This window comes from Athene noctua, chromosome 4 (assembly GCF_965140245.1).
Source record: "Athene noctua chromosome 4, bAthNoc1.hap1.1, whole genome shotgun sequence".
In the NCBI taxonomy this organism is placed as follows: domain Eukaryota; kingdom Metazoa; phylum Chordata; class Aves; order Strigiformes; family Strigidae; genus Athene; species Athene noctua.
This window is the reverse complement of record NC_134040.1, coordinates 58,003,933-58,024,659: the sequence shown is the minus strand read 5'-3', so window position 1 is coordinate 58,024,659 and position 20,727 is coordinate 58,003,933. Positions and strand designations below refer to the sequence as shown.

The window sequence follows — 20,727 nt, the reverse complement described above, 5'->3', positions numbered from 1 at the left end:
AAAACTTCAGTGGGGAAGGGTAAATCTTAGCAGTTTTGGATTGCTCATTCACATTTCAGTCTTACTTCCTTTTCCCTTTTTTCCTCTCTTCCCTGCTGAATAAGATAAAATTCTCCTTCATAGAAAAAGCATACACACAGAGACAAAAAGAGATCATCTAGCGACACCTGTTCAGCCACTGTTAGTTTGTATTCAAATTTAGGGGCTTTTTGTTTTGCACTACTGGGGAAAAGACCTACAAACTTTTTGTTGAAGGGAACTGAAGAGGACTGAAGTTGCTAGCAGTCAAAGGTTTAGCACAACTATTCTGCTTCAGATGGGCATGCTGCAAAAAAAAATCCTAAGGCTGAGAAATGAAAAGGAAGCTACACAGGAAAGATGGGATCCGAGAAGTTAGAGAGGGAAACTATTCAGGAGTATGAAGAGAAGATAAAGTAAGATACAGCTGAGTAGCAAAGAAAATGGGCTAATTAATTTGTCAGTTGACTTTGTGATAACTGTTACAGCTAAGCAGTCTTCTCTTAATTTTAATGCATTTAATGTCACATCCAGAGATTCTTATGATGTTACAGAAAAGTCTGAATAAGCCTTTTCAGCTACCTGGCATAATTCTTCTGATCTACTAGTTGTTCCCAAAAATGTTACTTCTTTTCCTAAAGAGGTTGAGAATATTTCCTATACCTCTGCTTGATGTAGTTTCCTAGAATCACCTCGATTTTCAAACTTGAAGACAGAGATGATAAACTAGAACTTCTTTTTACTGTTCCCAGATCTCCTGTTCACCCTCTCTCAAGTAAGTACCTGTGCTCTTACTATTTCTTCTGAAGCCTTGTTTCACACAAGAAAAGCATTTCTTCAAATGCTGGTGTTGCATATAGAAAGGGCTCTGAAGCTAGAATCAGTTATTTTGGTTGCATGTATTTTTAGATAGAAAATCAATTTTTGGCTTCAGTCATAAGGGAAATTGGTTTAAAGAAACTGAACCAGTTCTCTTATTTCACAGCTTCTAAAACATGTCTGATTTCTGGTAGTTTGAATACTAAAAGCATTACTAAAACCAGTAAACAGCCTCCCCTTCTCCCTGCACACCCCACCTCCCCACCCCCCGCCTAGTAGTAGCCAAAGGAAAAAATAGGGAAACTTTGTGATTCAGCTTTTTCTGCTTAATATAAGTGAAACATTAAGGAGCAAATACAAAGTTTGTCTTCAGTTATTACTTTGTTAAAAAAAAAATCACAATAATCTAAATCATAATAATAATTTTCTCTTTCCTGTGAGCTTTAACAGGGAGTACAAATTCTACAAAGCTTCAGCATTTTTTTCCTGAAATAATCCAAGGATGTTCTCAATAACATGTAAGCCTTCGGAAAAATAGTTTGGAAAACTTCGTATCTCTGCTCAACTTTTGGTCATGACAACAGCTGATACAGCGATTTTTGACGAATATAAATTGTATAAAGTACTAAGATTAGACAAATGGGAAACAATAATCCCAGGTTTTGTAAGTGTTGGAAATCAAAAGAGAGCAGCCGGAGGAACCCTTCAGAGATGCTTCAAGCAGTCCCAGCCTGTGCACAGGCTATTCCTGAAGACCAGCCCCGCTCAGGACGGCAGCCAGAGGCAGCGAGGGTCCCTTACCGCGGCCGGGCACCTGCGGGGCGCGGCGGGCTGCCTCCCCTCGGGCTGCCTCCCCTCGGGCTGCCTCCCCTCGGGCTGCCTCCCCTCGGGCTGCCTCCCCTCGGGCTGCCTCCCCTCGGGCTGCCTCCCCTCGGGCTGCCTCCCCTCGGGCTGCCTCCCCTCGGGCTGCCTCCCTCCGCCGCAGGCCGCCCGCCATTGGCCTGCCGCCGCTTCCCGCCTCCTTTGAAAGCTTGAGAAGGGCAGGCGGCAGCGGCGTCTCGGCAGTCGGGCGGCAGGGCTGGGCCGGCCCCGGGCGGGAGCGGCAGGCCGCAGGTAATCCCAGAGCGGTCAGGGGGCAGCTTGTTTCCTCGCAGCTTTCACTCCTCTTCCCTCATGAGGGTTGAAAGCGCCTTCAGGGAACTTCACTGAGGTTTCTTTGCTCAAGGGTCTTCGTGCAAAGTGGTAGCAGTAATCAAAGTCTTCTAAGTTTGTATGCTTAGTACAGCAGTGCTTGTCGTGACAGCTTGGTGCTTTATAGTAGGTAGTATTCTTTTTCTTTGCATATTTACTTGGGCTCAGCTGCTACTGAGTTGTCAAAGTAGGCTTGCTATCTAAGCAGCTGAATTTGTGGTTGTGCTAGCTGGGATGAGCTATAAATGTGTTTCTTAAGGTCCTAACCTACAATAGTAGGGCGGTGCTGTTTACTTTTGAACTGTGATGCTTATGAAGTAGTAATGGAAAAATTTGTCTTGCAATTCCTTTTGTGGATTATTCTTTCATCTACTTGTTCAGTTGCCAAAATATAGTGACATCAGTGGTGAACCTATAAGGTAAACTCTTATTCTTGTTTAAAAGCTTTTGATGAAAAAGAACTACTGAATTGATTAAAATAATTAGCTGGAGACAGTATTCATGTCACTACTGAAATGTGTGTGATTCAAAAATTAAGAAACTTATTTTTATTAGGTGTTAAGTGTTTAGCAAAGTGTATGCTGATGAATCTCTTGATGAATTGATACTCTACATACATTGGCTTAAGTGTATTTTATTCTTTCATAATTGGAAGGGAATAATAAATAATTATGTAGTTACTTCATCTGTTTCAAGGTAGGAGTATCAACCAGCACCTTCATAGATATAACAGGGCTGCTGTGAGAACCAGGGTACAAAAAATAATATTAGGCCTGTAGAGAAGTAGTTTGTAGGATTACCCCAATTCATATGCTACTTGAATAAAAAGCAAGGAAGAATTATGTGGAACTATACTTATGGGGGTGTATGAGACATTTCAGTGTATGTTTTTATCTACCTTTAACATAACTGTACCAAAGGCTACAAATATGTGTGAGCTCATTGGAACACATGTGCCTACACAATTAATTAGTTGTGAAACTACTTGATATGAGCACAGATATATAGTTCTTCCTTATCAAATTGCTGTATAGATGTTGTCTTGGCTACAGAAGTAGATTTTTTTCTTGTACTACTGTTTACTTTGTCCATAAACTGTAAACTCAGCTTGGACTACAAATTCTTATATGGTTCTTGCTTCCCCCCACACAAACCCCATCTTGCAGCTTTAGTTCTGTCCCATGGCAGAACTAAGCAGGATTCTGGTGATAGCTGCCTTTGAAAACTGCCTGGGTGTCTCTTTGGAAATAGTCAGAATTTTAATGCACAGGCTGGCTGTGTTCGTTTATAGAATTACTGCTTCCAATAATATCCCTGCTGATCTCATGAAAGGGGGAAAAAAATAAACAGTAATGAAAAAGTTGCTGGGTTTGTTCCAGCTGAAAGGAGCAGTAATTTTTTTTTCCCTCAAAATTCTTCTTTTCTCCTCTTTCCCTCACATCCACCTCGCTGGGAGGTGAGAGGGAATGTGATTTGTATATTGGTCTCCCATGGAATTTTCTGTGTAAGGTTTCTTTTTTTCCTCATAGAATAGTCAGCATTCTGCAAGTCTTAAATTCTCTCCTTCATAATTCTTGGCTGAAAAGGGCCTCGTGAAGTTAATCTAGTTTAAAGAAATGATCAAGAGATGTACTGCTAATGTCTCTGCCAAGTTTTGTGACTTCACAAATATGCCACTTGCTCTCAAAAGTTTGTTGCTATGCAAGACTTGCAAACAGTAGTTACCAAATTAGTTACAGACCATCTCTTGCAAGCAGCTCTTCATAGATGTACCTCTGAGCTCAACGGGAGCTCTGTGACCAAGTTCTGGAGTTCAACAGGTCACCTGTGAGGACAGTCTTGTAGGGTTGGATGTGAAGCATAACCTTGAACAGAGTGAGCTCATGTACTGTTATTTTTTGCTCTCTCAAATGCAATGCTTCAAAGAATAAGAGTTTAAAGAGTGTTTCCGATGACTGTTGTATCTAAGTAATTTAGAAAAATGCCAGTAACTTTTCCTTTCATTTTTTTTTTTTTCTTTTAAAGGGGGGGGGGGGGGGGGGGCGGCTCTGTGTAGCATTTGTTGTGTCTATGTGTATGTTTGCCTGTAGATACTTTTTTTAGTCTCCATTACTATTTCTACTCTTGAACTGTTACCAGTCAGTCATTATCCTCTTTGTGTAACGTCTTCAAGTAAAACCCAGTTCTGCAAAGACTTGTGTGTGATTTAGCGTATGCAATTAAGCATATATATATGTCTTTGTAATCAGGAAAAACAAACACCTTGCCTCTCGCATGGTACCTCTATTCCTTTTTTCAGATTTGTTTTAAAGGATACATTCATTACTCAGTTAAAGGAATTGGGGAGTGGGGGTGTGTCTGTGCGTATCGGAGCAGGCAGTGAAGAATGCTGTGAGGTTCCAAGAGATTACTTTGATTCACCACTACAGGTGTGTATGTGCATTCAGCTAGCCACATGATCAGCATTAGTCTGGCTGAATTGTTTACTGGGTATAATATATTATTTGTATTAGGCCTGCAGGAGGGCAAAGTTAAAATCCTGGCATCCTGTGTATAGCAGCATGCTGCCCTGTCGCTGTTAGACCAGGGCAGACTTTCCCTGTCCCACAGAACTATGAGAGTGCTGAAAATGTTTCCACCCCGTGCTGGAATAAAGCAGATTCCCCCTTCCCTTCCCCCAAGCTTTTGTGGAAAAAAAACAAAGTGTGAGCAACCCAAGCAGAATAGCCAGGGGTGTAACAAATACAGGGTCAGGTGCCTTCCTTGGGTCCAGGGCTGTGAACCAGGCCTGCCTTCATGTGACCGTGCTCGTTGCGAAGCTGTTTGACGTTAAGGCAGGAGAGGTGTATCTCGGCCAAAAGTGAGTTTCCGTAGGGATGAGTTGACACCGCGCCCCCCCCCCCCCCCCCCCGCCTTCCCATGTTTGTTACACTGGAAAACTCCAAACAAAATCCGGTTGCTGCATAATGATGGGGAACTCTTCTACTCTTCTAAAAACAGAAGGGAAAAATCATACCGCCTCTCCCCCCAAAAAACCCCAACCAACCAAACCTAAATCCGAGGAGAGGGATGAAAGACATGAGAAGCAGGCGGTTTCAGTTACGGTTATCCTTCGTTTCGGAGCAGTCCTGGAAATCAAATCCTCCGGCAAAACCGGGAAGCGTTTCCCTGCTCAGGGCCGCGGCGCTGGGGCCTGGCCCGGCGGGGGGGGGTGTGAGTCCCGGAGCACCTGCGCCCCTGCCCCTGAGCTGGCTCCCGCAGGGGCAGCGCTTGCCTCCCAGCAGACGTTTCAGGGGGGCAGTGCAGATGTCGGTATCCCGTCGTGCGAGCTAACTTAACCCTCTCCCCGCGGCAGGGGGGCTGAGCCGCCCCCCCAGACACACACACACACTCCGCCCCGCGAGGGCCGTACGTAGCTAGCGGAGGAGAAGGCGGCCGTGAGGCATGGCTGAGGGAGCTGGGCAGAGGCTGCCGGCACGGGGGCGGGGGGCAGCCTCGGAAGGGCACCGGCACCCCTGCATCTGCCGAGACCTCGCGTACCCCGGAGGGGGTGCCCCCCCGGCGCAGTTGAGGCGGTTTGGCAGGGCCGGGCAGAGGCTCCCCCGCGCCGCCGCCGGGCCCGGCCGCACGGGGCCGCGGGCAGCGCGCGCGCGCAGAGGCGGGGGGTGGGGGGCCGGGAGCGCTCGGGCGGGGCCGCGCCGCCACCCGCCACCTTTAGCGGCGGGCGGGGTGCCGGCGGAGGTCCTGCCGGTTTTTCTAGCCCTGCCTCTCCGAAGCAGCCGCCGCAGCCAGCGCCGGGGTGAGTCACCGTTTGGCAATGGAGTGGGCGGGTGCGTGTGTGAGAGCATGAATGATGTCAGGCGGGCCGGCGGCTCTCGCGGCGAGCACGAGACTCGCGGTAAACACGGCGGCGGCAGCCCCGAGCCAGCGCTGCCCCCGGCGCCCTCCGGCCGGGGAGCGCTCCCCGCTGCGGCGCTGCTGAGGCGAGGCGGCGAGCGGGCGGGCGGGAGCGCTCCGAGAAGCCTCGGCTCCGCCGGCGCCCTTAAAGCCAGTCCCTGACGCCAGGGAGGAGAGGAGCGTGAGGCTGCGAGAGGAGCGAATCGCAGGGGAAGGTAGAGATTGTGGCAAACTTTCTAGCTGCTTCTGCGTGCTGCTACCTCAGCGGTGGGAGTGTCTGGCCACAAGGAACTGCAGAGCCCAAACCCGAGAGCCCTGAGGCTCCTAAAAAGACTTCCAGCTGCCTTTAGAGGAGGAACTGCCAGCAGTGCAAGCTTTTACAAATACGGCCGAGTAGGTAAGTTGGGAACGGCACAGGTGGATTAAAAAAGCATGGCATGCCACAGACACGCACTTAGAGAACCTCTTTCGCAGAAGACCTCTCCACGTGAACTGGACAGAGACTGGGAAGAGCCGTCCTTCACTTGCCGTCTCTTCCATGTCTAGAGTACGTATGTTTTACCTGTAAAATAGTCTTAATTTTTCTCTTGAAGAGGCTTCTCTGATTAGGGGGGCACCTGCTGTTTTGATTTCTCTTGCAAATATGTAATGCATGGAAACATAGTTTGCAAGTAAAATTGTATATTCTTGATGTGGGAAATGTGTGCATACTTAGAGCAGTACCGCATACCTACTTGAACGGGAGGACCCTTCAAAATGCCTGATTTCGGCTCAGGAAGATGAAAGATTACTATAAGGATCATAAGGGGGTTGTAAAGGTGCGTTGCTGTAGGGTTGGTTTGTTTTTCATTGCTGTATGTCTGGCTGCTCCGTTGAAGCCACTCTTAAACTTCCTGAAGTGCAGCCAAACTAAACTCCTTGACTTAGCAGCAGAGTACATTTCTATTAAGATTGCATAGTTTCTGTCTTAAATTTAGCTCAAAATCCTTGTGAAAAGTAGTTAATGCATAATGCTCTGGCAAGGTAAAACTCCTAGAATACAATGTAGACTAGCTGTTCAGTTTAATCCATTTCTAATATTTTTTTTTTGTTTTTTAGACCTTAGAAGATCAAATATCTGTCTATCCTCAAGCCACTTAACAGTTATTAATTTATACACAGTTAATTATATAGGTGAATGGTTCCATAGAGAGATTAGCATAAACGGGCAGGTGCACAGAGTTTTCTGAGACAGTGGGCCTTACAGAAGTTTTGGCAAGCTTCACTTGAAGCTGCATTTATTAAATGGCTTGCCTAAAAAGGAAACTTCTTTTTTATTATATTTAATGTAGCTGCTTATGTGTATTATTATTTGATAGGGCAGGTTTTTGGAGTCTGTATAGCCTTAGATACTTTTTCTTTGAAACCAATAACTTTATTTTAATGTAACTTAAATGATCTAGGTCTTAATTTACTAGAAAGGTAAATGTGCTTGCTTCCATATTTTTTTCTTTTGGATAGGATTTACGTTGCTTTTCAGTAAAAATATATATAATCCATATCTGATTTTAGAGAAACATATACTCATGTCTGTCCTTCAGAAAAATACTCAAGTGTACACTGTGTAGCATGTGCAATCACAAGGGGTATTTGGACATATCAAAGGGTGTGTGGGGGAAACTTCAGATGAAATTGCAAGGTGATGACAATAGTATGTAGATAAAGGCCTCTAATGAGATTGTTTAAGTTTACTTCAAGGACAGTACAGAAATCAATGGAGAAATGAAAACCTGAAGATAGCAAAGGTGGATATTTTTTTTCTACTCTTAGGTTGGTAATTTGAATCTAGAATCACTTTATGTACCCTTAAACTTTAAATATGAGCTATGGTTAGCATGTTGATGAGCATCTATTTGTCTGGATCATAAAAGCATCTAGTGATTGTAATACTGCAAGACATAAAAATGATAGGGCTTAACTGTCTGTCCTGTTTCTATGAAGTTTTCTTGTGAATTCAAAACTCAGTGTTCTAAGTAGACATCAGAATTATTATACGGATGCAGTATTTTGAAAAACTTCATATTTCCTTATCAATTAAAAATAAACGAAACAAAAAACAGACACCCCCACCCCCCCACCCCCCCCAAATAACTCCCCCACACATACCTCCCTGTTTCTGGGAGAGCTGAATAAGAGACTTCATCTCAAGTACTCAAGTATTTTTCATTCTAAAACCCAGAGAATTCTTTATTTACAGTGTATTATTATATCAAATAAAAGTATGAAGTCTAGGAAGTAGTGTATTGATTTGTAAGGATTAATAAAATTTTAAAATAAAAATAAATTGAGACAAGTGATGATTTAAAAAGTAGTTTTTCTTAAGGATCAGGGAATGTGAAAGAAGGTTTTTGAAGAAATGTCACATTACAGTTAGTCTCCTAGTATAGAAATGGACTTCGAAGACGCAGATATAACAAAATAGTCTGCATCTTCTGTTTAGCTTTTTTCTAGTTTTGATTAGCTGTTGTTCTACAGTATTTTTTTGATATTTTTTGTGGGGAGTGGACAATACAGATGCTGTGACATTTTATTTAGTATGGATATGATATTGCAGTCATCCAAACAGATGCTGGGAAGATTAATGTAACACTACGTCCACTGTCTAAGAGATCTGTCTGCTAGGAGAATTGTTTGTACCATGGACACCACTGTCCCCGAAGATACTGCAGACACTAAGACTGTCAGGCGTCCAGGCACCACTGTCCCAGCAGATGCTGAAGACCTTAAGAGCTGCTGATGGGAAAGTTTTTATGTAACACAGATAGCTCTGTCTTGTCCATTCTGCAGCTGTTTGAAAGATATTTCTTAACTATATTGAACCCAACTGTTTAGTGACTGTTAAAGTTCCAGAACTTTAATAATCACAAGTGTCTCCTATATTAGGACACTTGTTTATGTTACCACTGTTTCTCTTCCCCAGAATAGCTCTTGTGTGGCTGGACATATGTGTAATACAAAGCATAGAGTACTTCTTACCAATATGGTTGGTTTTGGAAGTCTACTTTATAGCTGTAGATACAAATTTTAATAGGATTCAGCTGCATACTAAAACTAAATCAGCTTCAGGCAAGCCTGTTACCCTCTAGCTAACATGTATAGTATCTGTAATAGAAGGGGACTACTGTGCCTTGAGGTCATGCTTGTGGTTCCTGCATAAAACTTCCTGCCTTACTGTGTGTTAAGTCCCTTCCAAAACATGCAACATCAGCTGTGGTCCTCTTGTTGTTTGCAGTCTGATGGCATTAAAAATATTGAAGTCTGGTCTGTTGTACAGATTAAGAAATTAAATTAGTTTCAGAGTATCCGAATCTGTTGAATTAATCATTGTAAGTAGAATGGTTCTTAGCAAAACAGTGTTCAGATTTAAATCCTCAAAGAAAAGAATTGCTGAGCATAATTACTCAGGAAAACTTCATTGCATTCACTCTGAGGAGACAGGTTTATAGTAAAAAGGCATGTATTCTGTATTTAACTATTTAGTTTTCCAAGTAAATACCATTTCTCAGATGTGTAACCCTAGAAAAGAACATCATCCTGTTCACTTGAAGGTACCTGAATAAAAAAAACAGGTGTCTTGCTTTCATTTACTTTCCCCAGTCTATGTAGTTTAACTTGAAACTACCATGTTTAAGTTTCAAGGACATCCCGCTTAGTTTTTGTTTATGAAATTTATAAAGAATAGGTTGCTGCTATCTGTGGAACTGTGAGGTTCTCAGAGGGTCAGCTTTGCTGCTGCACAAAGCTATTCCTGGCTTTTGGAGTTACTTGCTGCTCCCTTCTATAGTCTTCTGTTCCTTTTTTTATATATTTGGATTTCCTGATACTGAATCTTACTAGAATCCCGTGCAATGGAGTAAGCTTCACGCTAAGCTTTGCAGGTTTTATGCGTCTGTGGTTACTGATGCAAAGTGGACTAGGGATTTCAGCTGTTCTTCCTTGAGAAAAGATGCTGAGTCTCTTGGGTGCAGCACTGAATGTTTTGGTAAATTGCATCAGCTTAATATGGGTGATTTAAGCTGAACTGATGCAGAGCATTTATGGATACTTTTGCTTAAGAATGGCTAAATCTTAAAATAAATTCTTTCAGGATTATTTTTGATTTAGCAGTAATCTTGAATCTTAAATGGAGCATGTAGAGTTGAATACAATTCGTTTCGGGAATAGGATGCAAGCCTATCATGCATGGCTGAAACTGAGTAGAAAAGTTTCGAGTACAAATAATGTTTAAATGTGAATATTCAGTTACAGTAATGTTACTTTGATGGTGAAAGAGATGGACATCATGAAAGAAATTGAACAAAGCGAGCAAAACAAAACCAGGAAGCTAAATATATTTAAGACGTTCATTCTAATCCTCCATCTGAGAATTTACAATTTGTCTGCAGCAATTTCTAATCACTGGTTTTCAGAAACTCTCCAGGCAGTTGGGAAGTTCTTGATGAAATAAGATGTTTGAGTCAGGTTTACCTGTTACTGGTCATAAACCAGTATGTTCCATGTGAAGTTATGTAACTTCTAGTCATTTGGGACAGAAGACCTTTTTGCCTAGAGTCTCTGTTGAATCTTAGGCCCAGATCAGTCTTGCTACTATTGTAAACTCAAATGTTCCAGGAATTAAGTTTTAAATACTAATATGGGTTAAATCATACTAGTATGTTTATTCAGTTTTGTCTTACGCAAGCAACTGTGAGGTAGCAAAACTTAGTGGAGCTTGTGTTTGTAGAGTGTGACTTATGGAAGGTTTTTTAAAAATTTTGTTTAATTACAGATCTCTGGTGTTCATGCCTCTAATACTAGAACTTAAATTTGGTTGGATGGTTTGTTTTTAAAATCTTGGTTAACTGTAAAATAAGTGGGAGTTTGTCTCAGAGTGCAGGAATCTGTCCAGCCTCAAAGAACAAGTCTCTGTCAGAGCCTGTCTAGAACCTGGATCTTGTAACACCTAGCTTAAAGCCGTAATGGTTTTTAAGGTAATGGTTTTCCTCTATGGAAGTGTCTATTACAAATGTTTTGGCATATGTTGCCTCCCCAATGTATCTTTAATAGAATGCTTGCATCTGTAAAAGTCCTTCAAGAAGTCACCTGCTCTTACTGATTGTTGTTTCCTGTTGAAATATGTTTGCACTTCTTAGAACAAAAGCTCTGAACAGAGAAAAACTGCTTAGCCCTGTAAGGTCTTGAACTGTGTGATGGGTGCTGAATGACTTCCCACAATCAGCTTCAGTTCTGTGAGATGTACGTAATGGTGACAGAATGTTTACTTATTCACACACCCAAGTTCTGCTTATGTTCACTCTAGTGCTGGACAGTTGGTTAGCAGAGCGGACCTAAACAAGGAGACAATTTGCTGAAGGGAAACAGCAGCAGAGATGGTGCTGCCTCATAGTCAATAATTCTGCCTTTCATATGGAGGGCATGATGTAATCCTATAGCTCGTTGATAGTTCTAATATATTTCTACAGTAATTACAGCTCATCTGATTTTTTTTGTTTTATTTCCCCCACATCAACCTTGTAAATGGGAAACAGCACTTGCTGTTTGTAGATGCTTTATAAGGATGCCAAATACCACTGCTCATGTCTTGGTTTGAGACTGAACACAGGCTGTATTGAAGCAAACTGTTCCCATCATTGCCACTGCTTCAAAAGGACGTTTTAAAAAATGGAATGCTGTGTTACTGGCTTAACAGTGGTAAAAGCATACTTAATATAGAAGTCTGTCTTTTAATCCTCTACCAGTTATTCTGGTTCAAATTTATGTATTACAATTTCAGTATAAAACCAAAAGCATTTAAACTGAAGTTTCAAAAGCCAATTTGTTTTTTAATGCTGAGAGAAATTAATTGCTATGGATCTACCTTCGATTAGTTCATACGAGTTTTTCTGGTAACTAGCCTATTTCAGGAGGGTGTAGAAACTAATAGTATGCTGTAGCTTAAAGTTAACTTCTGTTACTTTTAGTTCCTGTGTATTAGGAGCATGACAAAGTTCCTACCAAAGTTTGTGTTTTTTCCTATTTTCATAATACTGTTCTAATCTGTAAGGATGCTGTGTGAGCATTCTTTACAGTACCACTCTAAGGCATGAACTTGTCTTCATTTGATTTCACTGATCTATACACCCCTTTGAGTGTGTCTCTTGACAAGAGTTCGTTCCTGTCTTCTGGCATACTACCTTGGTCTTGTAGGGGCTCATTATGAGCACAAAATTTGGCTCTACTTAACAAGCAACAAGGCCAACTTAAGACACTTGCTGAGCTGCAGTTATTGAAGAAGTGCAAATGCTGAGTCTGCTGTGTTTTCACAGAATTGTTTTGTTTCACTGCATATGTATAGGGAATGATTTTGGATTTTTTTTTAAAAAAACCAACTCTACTTGATATGCAAAATGTCCCAGAAAGTTAAAGGTGTCCCTTCAAAGTGAAGCTGTGTTTCTTTCCATCCTGTGAGAAAGAGGATTAAGTGAATTGTTTTGAATCCTGTATTGACTATTAAAAGTGATCATGCACTTAAATAGAAAACTAACTCTTTTCAGTGTTTCTGTCTTCCTACAAATATGTTAACTTCCATGATGGACTTCAGTCTTGAGAGGAAGGGCTGTGGCATCCTGTTTGGCTCTGAAGCAAGAAAGGCACTGCTTCTTCTAAGATGCCATAGTGAACTTGGAAGTTAACATGAAGATGGCTTACTGAAAGAGTGTTTGGCTTTAAACTTCTGTCTGCTGCAGTGATTGTATCCTGAATTTACAGACAGTGGTTAAAATTCATTGTCTTAGCAGTATTTCCCACCATGAAATTGAATACTACATGTGCTATACAGCTGAATAGCAGGCTCTCTCCACTGAGGATAGCTTTTTTGTGGTAACCATTAGTTTCTTCAACGCAGTTCTTAAAAAAAAAAATGTCTAAGCTGTTTTCATATGCACAAGCAGGCATACGTTATGATAAGTAGTCATTTCTTCTGTGTAGAGCAACTTGTCTCTGTAAAGTAGGGTGGAATAATGTGTATCTATGGTGAAAGTCAGTAACTTGGTACTGACTTAAAAGTTGGAAATATAGATGAAATATATAGCAGCTGACCAACCACAGGACAAGGCACAATGCCTGTCAAACACTGAAGTTAAAGTAATGGGTCTGAAGAAATTTTCAGTTCTAACAGAAATCTAAATAATTACACTTCTTACTCTAAAAGTTTTTCACTGATATCTAGTGTTTCTTTTTTTAAAAAGCATGATTCACAGATTGCAGGCTGTTTACTTTCCTGTGTACATTGCCTTCTAGTCAGTGGACAATCTGAACAAGGTAAGTAGCTGTCTGGCTTAGTTTTATACTGCAGGATTAATGTTCCCATAAACAGTTTCTGTTTTTTTCTTTTTTTTTCTGAATTTGGACTTAGAGAAGGTCTAAAATAAGCTCTTAAACATCATAGGGTTTGGTCTAAACTCTTCAGCTCTCTTACATTTGAGGAGCTCAGCACTGAATGACTGATATTCCCTCTCAAAGACCTGGACGCAGAGGAGTTGCAGGAAAGCGGGAGTTCTCTTTTCTGTTGTAACGCGTTAATGGCAAACACTAGAACTATGTTCTTTTACCTTACCCACAACTCTTTTTGAGTGTGCATGCATGTGCGCTTTCTTCCTATTCTCCCTCTGCATCCTGTTGTACTGAAATTGGACACAAAGCTTTTAGCACTGCAAGCCTTTCTAGAACATGTGTTTAAGGCAACACAGTTTAGTTAGAATTTCACTGTGATGCATGTAATACACAGAAAAGGTTGTTGCTTATCAAAGTCTGTATTGCAATTAATAAGGACAGCTATGAGAGAAGTATTGTACTTAGGCCTCACATAATTTGCTGAAAGAATTACTATCTTGGTTAATCTTCCATAACACACACTATTATGAAAATGCTTACTCTGGTTTTAATGGTTTGCACTAGTCAGCAGGTGTTAGACTGATATTACAGAGCTTATGACTTACACATTGCTGAAAATGGAACATAAAATCTACTTATGCGTGCATTTATAGTGATACTGTATAGTGTTTTCAATTAGAATTAGGTTACAAGCTTTTCTCCTTTCATCAGAAGGCTTGTAAACTGTAGGATGCAGTATTTTTGTTGTTGTATGTTTGTAATAGTGTGATTAAATGGAGTAAAAGACAGATTTTTTTTTTTTTTTTTTGTCTTCTCACCATTATGACTGTTCTGAAACACTCTGTTTCCACACCCTCATCTCCTCTTTTCATGAGACCTATAGGTCTAGGACAGTTTGTAGAGTTAGAATAAAGGCAGCCTCTGCTTCCTCTCTCTTTTTTTTTTTTTTTTTCCCAGTGCTGTGTCACTTCATAATTCCAGGCATGTGAATTTGAAGTACATGTACATCTAGAAAAGCTCTCCACTTGCTTAGTTTAGATTTTTTGGGGCATTGTTTAAACTATGAAGTGGCTGCTGTTTGTTTCTCTGCTAAATCTCATCATCTTTGACACAAATGTGTTATGAGCAAAATGTCAGACTCAGTCTGAGAGAACAGATTAAAATGCTTCACCCAAAGCAAGTCTGTTTGGAGAGTTGAAGGCATGTAGGCCAGATGTAGTCATGAATTGACCTATACCTTAGCTCAACCTGACCTTCTTGGGGAGATCAAGGCATCAAAACTGGTTAATCAGTTTTGGCCTAATGTTTAATGTACAGCCTGGTATAACTTAAGTCTAGCCTTGTCTGAGAAGACCTTTTTTGTCTGTGTTTACCTCTTAATCTGGCAGCACGTATAGAGTGATTGCCTCTGAAGTATGTTTGCAGGTAATCAAACTGTATTTCAAATAGATCTTCATATTGGTACATGTCAAACAACATACAGCATCTTGCCTAAATTCAAACTACTTTAGAGAAAGTATGTGGGTGTGTGAGCACTCTTGTCATACTATTCTGCCTCCTGTATATGTGGTGAAAATGGTTCATATAGTTAAACTGGAGAACAACTTGTGCCCTGTTGTGGTTTTTTTTGTTTGTTTGTTTTGGTGTTGTGGTTTTTGGTGGTGGGTTTTTTTTTTGGATTGCCTGCTGTGAAGTCCTCACTCTAGCTCAAATGTTGAGGGTTAGTGGAAACTCAATATCTTACTAGGAAGTGCCTCAATATGCATGTATGAGTATTCAGTGTTCTGGTGTCTGAACATGCTTAACAAATTTTATTGTGAATTCCTGCAGAGCAAGAGCTCTGTACCAGCTTGTGCCATCACAGGGCTTGTCCTGTTGGACCAGAGGAAACTTTTGAGAAGCTGGAAACTTTCTTTGTATAGTGCTTTTTAGACTAGGCTAGTTAATCTATTTCAGAGTTGAAGGCAACTTCTTTTGAGTGTATGCTTTAGTATAGCTGTCCTAGGAATGTAAGAGGAAACATTTTTGGGTTTGGAAGATGTCTTTACTCAAAAGATGCAACACTTCTTTTCTGTTTGTGACCCACATAACTGAGTATTCAGTACTTAAGGCAGCTCATAATGTACATTAGCTTAAATAAAAGCAAATTGGATTTGCTCAGAGGCTGGGTGTAGTTTTCAGGCTGTCTTGTTTCCCAGTATTTGCTGGAATACTAACACTACTATATAGAAAACCTGTTTCTTGTGTGTTCTTTGTCTTGAATGAGATACTGAATAATGGGAACTCATCTGAGAAGTTGTAGGGTATAGGTCCTCCTTTCTGAAAGACTTAATGTACAAAATTCTAACTCAATTTGTATCTTAAGCCAGAGCAGCATTTTGCATTCCTTGTGGTGTAAAGACTTTAAGACAGTATTTTTAATCTTTTTTTTTTTCATATGGGCATACTATTAAAAGAACTTCTGGTTATTAAAAAAAAAAAAAGAAATCTAGCAGAAACAGACTCTGACTTCTTAAAAGTCAAAGTATTAGGAAGGGGAAAAAATAGATTGGCTCTGGCACTTTAGATAAATTCCTTATATTCTTTTTTTAAAACAACAAAACCCACCCTACACATGCATAACTTGTTATGCCTTTGTTTATACAAATATGCAATAAAAAAACACGGTGTTTATAAAGAAATATAATAGAGATAACTGTACTTCATGCAGTTAAGTAAAACTAACATTGACCTGTAATGCGAGTTGAAATTGCATGGCCTAGACTGTTTGCATGAACTATAATTATTGCTACGCTGAGGGAAGTGGATCAGTTTAGCACAAGGTGGAATTTGCTAGTATCCCAGCTTGAATTCTGCTTCCAGCTAAATAAAAGGGGGAGAGCTTGTATGGCAAGTCCTGAACCAGCCCCATCTTTGTATCTTGTCTTAGTAAAGCAGTTTTAAGAGATTGCATGAGCTGGGATTAGTGTAGAATATTCCAGGCCACTTTCTTGGGCTGCCCCAGCTGTCATTAACATCTTAGTATCACTCAAATGTTAGGGTTGTAGCCTAATGTACATGAGTCTTTTGTTTTCTTCCTTATTGGTTTGCATTAGTCTAGAGGCCTTTTGTCCCTCTTCTTTGTGGTCCTATAATTGCTACTGTGGAGGTGTTTCTTACGACACAATGTCTGTTGTGCAAGGCATGGTATTCACACGTTTAATGTTGTCCTTGTCATGTTGAGAAGTGTTATCTTCTGTGCTTCAGTTACGCAGCCATGAAATTGTGCAGTTATATCCTTTTTAAGTAGTGACTATAAAGTGAAGTTGGCATGGTTGATCTTCTAAAGTCCTGATGAGACTTCCTTCCATGCCCTTTGTTGTCTCTACACTAGATGTGAGTTCTTAGGCTAGTGTTGGCACCACTGATATTCGGATGCACTGACCTACTCCTGGCAAAATGATACTTCCCCTGAGGAGAGTAGTTAAGAGCAAAAGCATGTGCAGTGGCTCTCTAGCTGTGAAATGGCCATGCAGCAGCAGTTCCTGGAACAGCTGTTTTTAGCAGAGGCTAGATTCTGCAAGCCCTTGTGCTGACCTGTGTTTAGCTAGGTAGGTATCTTAACAAGTGGCGTGGATTGCTCTAGTGCTATCGTGATGAAAGCTCTTGAAATCCAAGCCACTACAGTGTCTAGCTTTCAAATTCTGCTCTAGACAATAATTCTCTTAATTATGTCGATTTGCCCTAAAGTGAGGTCACTTCTAAAGAACTACCTTTGCTGATAAATGCAAATCTCTTCTGGCATAATTAGTATTTTTGAGGAAGATTCATGCAGGAGCACAGCAAAAATAGCAATATAAAATAAGATACCCTTCATGAGACACCATCTGGTAGACTAGAGTAATTGTTTTTACTGTGCCCTAATTTTGCAGAGTTCTGTATTCTCTTCTTTTAAAACTGATCACACTATTTCCAGTCAAACACTTGATTCTTTCCTTAGACTTTTGTAACTGATCATGTGGAGTTAGTTGATTCACCACTTATTTACTGTGCACTGTGGTTGCCTAGTATGTGTTCACAACATCACTGGTCTTGGTGAATCTAGAGATGAGGCTGACTTTATCCTCTTAAACAGTTTTGTCAGCTGCAGTTCTGGCTGCTGCAGTGTGTTTTAGGGGAACAGTTTATAGAATCTGTTTGTCACCTTGTAGTTACTCTTTATAAATGTCAGTTAGTCTGTGACACCTCTTTATGTCCTCCCTTTCCCAAATCAGAGTATACATAGGTGTCTGGCTGGACATGGGATAAGAATGCTTTAAAATGCTTTTTGAATAATTTTTATAAAATAGTTTCTATTTACAAAGAAGCTTTAGAGCTCTAGGACCTCGCATGAAAATGTGGCCAAGAACTACAAAATATATTTGGAAATAACTTTTTCTAAGTGTCTTTACTGAAACATTGTGTTTGATCACATATTCTATTCTGCCCCCACCCCACCAAAATTTCTTATGGACAGTAAGACAAATGTTCAGTACTGCACTTGGGTTCCAGCTTGTGTTTTTTACTGTGGATATATTATTTTGACTTAAAATTTAAAGAAATAGTAGTGTTACTGTCCAAGTCTTTAAACAAATGGAAAATAAACACTATTCAGCTGCAGCACACCGTGCAACTGATACGAATGCCATTTAGGAGAGCATTTGATTGGCCAGCTTGTACCTCACATTCATGCTTGATTAGTTTGAGTCATCAATTTATTTTCCTATGCTTCTGAAGATAACATGTTCATTGATGACTAGAAGCCTCCCTTTGGCATAACGGATAGTTTACAGAGTGGAAGTTGATACCTGAGGTATATGGTACTGTGTATTATAAAAGCATTTACCTGGGGTTCAGACCAATCTCAAAACTTTCAAACCAGATTTTACCAATTGGTAGGATAAAAATCAGGATAACACCAGTGATTAGATTAGTAATTTCATTTGTACCTTTTTTAGTCATGCTGTGTGTGCATGGACAAGATATTGATGTTACAAAGCAGTTGTCTAATGGTACAATGAGAATCTAATGATGGCTTTTCTAGGAGCAATGCTGAAGATGGTACTCGGCTGTTTTCTTGCAGCAATAGTTTTAATTTTGCAGTCTTAATAAACAGGAATTCAGGATAAGCATCACTAACTTTGTTCTTTAAATCCTTTCTGACTAACCTGATTCTTTAAATTTGTTTTAAAAGCTTAAAAAATCCCCAAACTTATCAAAATTATTAGGTGAGAAGGGGAAGGAAAATAGATGAATGTTGTGAATGGTAAATGCTTCTATGCTGAGCCTCATGAGAAGCTTGACATAAAAAGATTTCATTACCACGGTGATGTTCAATGCAGGGTTGTTAAATTCTAGAGGATAGAAAATACTTCTTACCAAAGGCTGCCGTTTAGCAGGGAAGAATGAAATTTGAATTATTTTGGAGATGTTTAGTTAGATACTGAGGTAATTAGTAGCTCTGTGAGGGGCAGTAAAAACACATTAATAGCATTCTTGGCCTCTTCTGACCAGTGGGGTGAGGCTCAAATGGAGACAGCAAAATGTCTGGGAAAGATATTACAGAAAGAATTTGGGTGATATTTGCAGTCCCACTGTTACCATCATCTTAAAACTTTATTTAAACATGATACTCAGCATTGTGGAGAGATAGTGTACCAGGCAGGAGAAGAGATAATTTTAAGGAAACATGTGTTCTGTTCATCAATCTGTGGCAGAAACAAAAATGAAGAAGGAAGTCTTGAAGTGGATAGCACTTAAGTGTTTAGTATTTAAAGCTAAACAGTGTCTTCTTCCCTGACTAATTAAATAATGTAAAAAGGAAATGTTTTTTCTTGTCAGCATAATGTGGAAAGTATTTTCTTCTATTAATAGAAAATCTTGAGCTAATGGAATGCATGGAAAAGTTTAAGGAAGACCATGAGACTACATTGGAAGCTTAGGTTGTGATGACATTTTTTTAACAGTTTTAACGTAGTGCTTAAACTTGGTGGGTAGGATTTCAGTGAAAAACCCAGTTGCATATAGGAAATTTGATTTATTTTTGGTTATTGCAGACTGGAAGCTTGAATAATAAATTATGAAAGGATTCTGTGCTGTTGTTCTAATTCCCTACATAAACATCTGTGTGGGTTGATCATGGTAGTCACTGAATTTCTTAGTAGTCTTAACTTCATGGAGTTAGAATTAAATTTATCTGGTTTTACTCTTGAAAGTGTGTCATGAAAGGCTGCAAAAAAACCCCCAAAAAACAAAACCCAGAAACATTCAGTGTGTGAGCTGGACCTAGATTTGGGTGTCAGAGCCTGTGAATGAATGGCTCGAAAGAGGTCTGAGTATTCCCATCTCTGTTTTACTGGGTGTTGGTTGTGATGCAGGAGCCTTATGCTGTTGCTGCTTGGTGGTAGGTGAGGTTAGGAACTAGTAACTGTGTCAAGAAGGTAGAGGGGAAGACCAAAATAGTGGAGCAGATGGTTTCATGATCAGTTGCAGCCAATCTGTGTGTTTACCATCAATGATAGGGAATGTGTTGTCTGTATCATCCCTCTTAACTAATACTCATGCAGCTTTCCAGGCAGCTACATTAGAGTTGAGTAAGCTGAAAACCATCTAGAGGTTTTTAGGAGGAGGAGAGAAGAGAAAGTATTCCGTGACTCTTTCCTGATTTGTTTGACAGTGTGCTAGATTTTTAGTCTTGGCACGGAGGGTGAAACATTGGTCAGGATATATATATCTACAGGATACCCCAAGATGGGGGGGGAAGGAAGGAGGTATTGGTGTTTCTGAAAAGGGACATTTTAGTTGCTTGAACCTCTGAACACAAGTGTTGTTCCTGCGTAGAGACCCATAATTTGCAATGTGCCAATCGAACTGAGGGGTATGTGAAACTAGTTTATAGTATGATACAAATCAGTTTTAAATACGCCCCATCCCAAGAATTCATGTGGTGTTTTTCTGTTATCACTAGATGAGGGTTGCAGTTAATGATTGTCTCTTTAATGTTGTATGCCTTGCAAGGACTAAGGTCTGTTTTTGACTTTTAAGTAAGCATTATGAAGTATGAACCTCTGTGTATACTTAAGTACTAAAATAGCTTTTGTCTGGGTTGTACAACTTGTACCTGTATTCCTTACTTATTTCTTGCTAATGTTATAAAATATTCTGCAGATTTCCGGAGTTACTGTCCTCTCACTTTAAACTTTTAGGAAGAGAGTTCTTACTGCTGCAGGAAATATGAGAATGTTCTCATAAATGCAACCTCTTATTTTGAAGTTGACACTGCTGCTTTTTGGGAGTAGCACAGGGGAAAAATTGGATAGGCATTATCTTCTTGATAATTACTCAAGTATTTTCAGGGTGTATCACTGATAAACT

General features: G+C 40.2%; 1 protein-coding gene across 3 annotated transcripts in view; it reads left to right on the top strand.

The window, feature by feature from the left end:
• Window positions 1–1,914: 1,914 nt before the first annotated feature.
• SGMS2 (sphingomyelin synthase 2) overlaps window positions 1,915–20,727 on the top strand; it is a 37,190-nt gene continuing 18,377 nt past the window's right edge. Inside the window, exon 1 of one of the 3 annotated variants that reach the window (XM_074905476.1) lies at window positions 1,915–1,950. The gene's annotated coding sequence lies outside the window, so the exon portion shown is untranslated. Of the gene's footprint in view, window positions 1,951–5,896; window positions 6,473–20,727 lie in introns of those variants that run through there. The other 2 variants (XM_074905475.1, XM_074905474.1) reach the window with 2 other exon arrangements.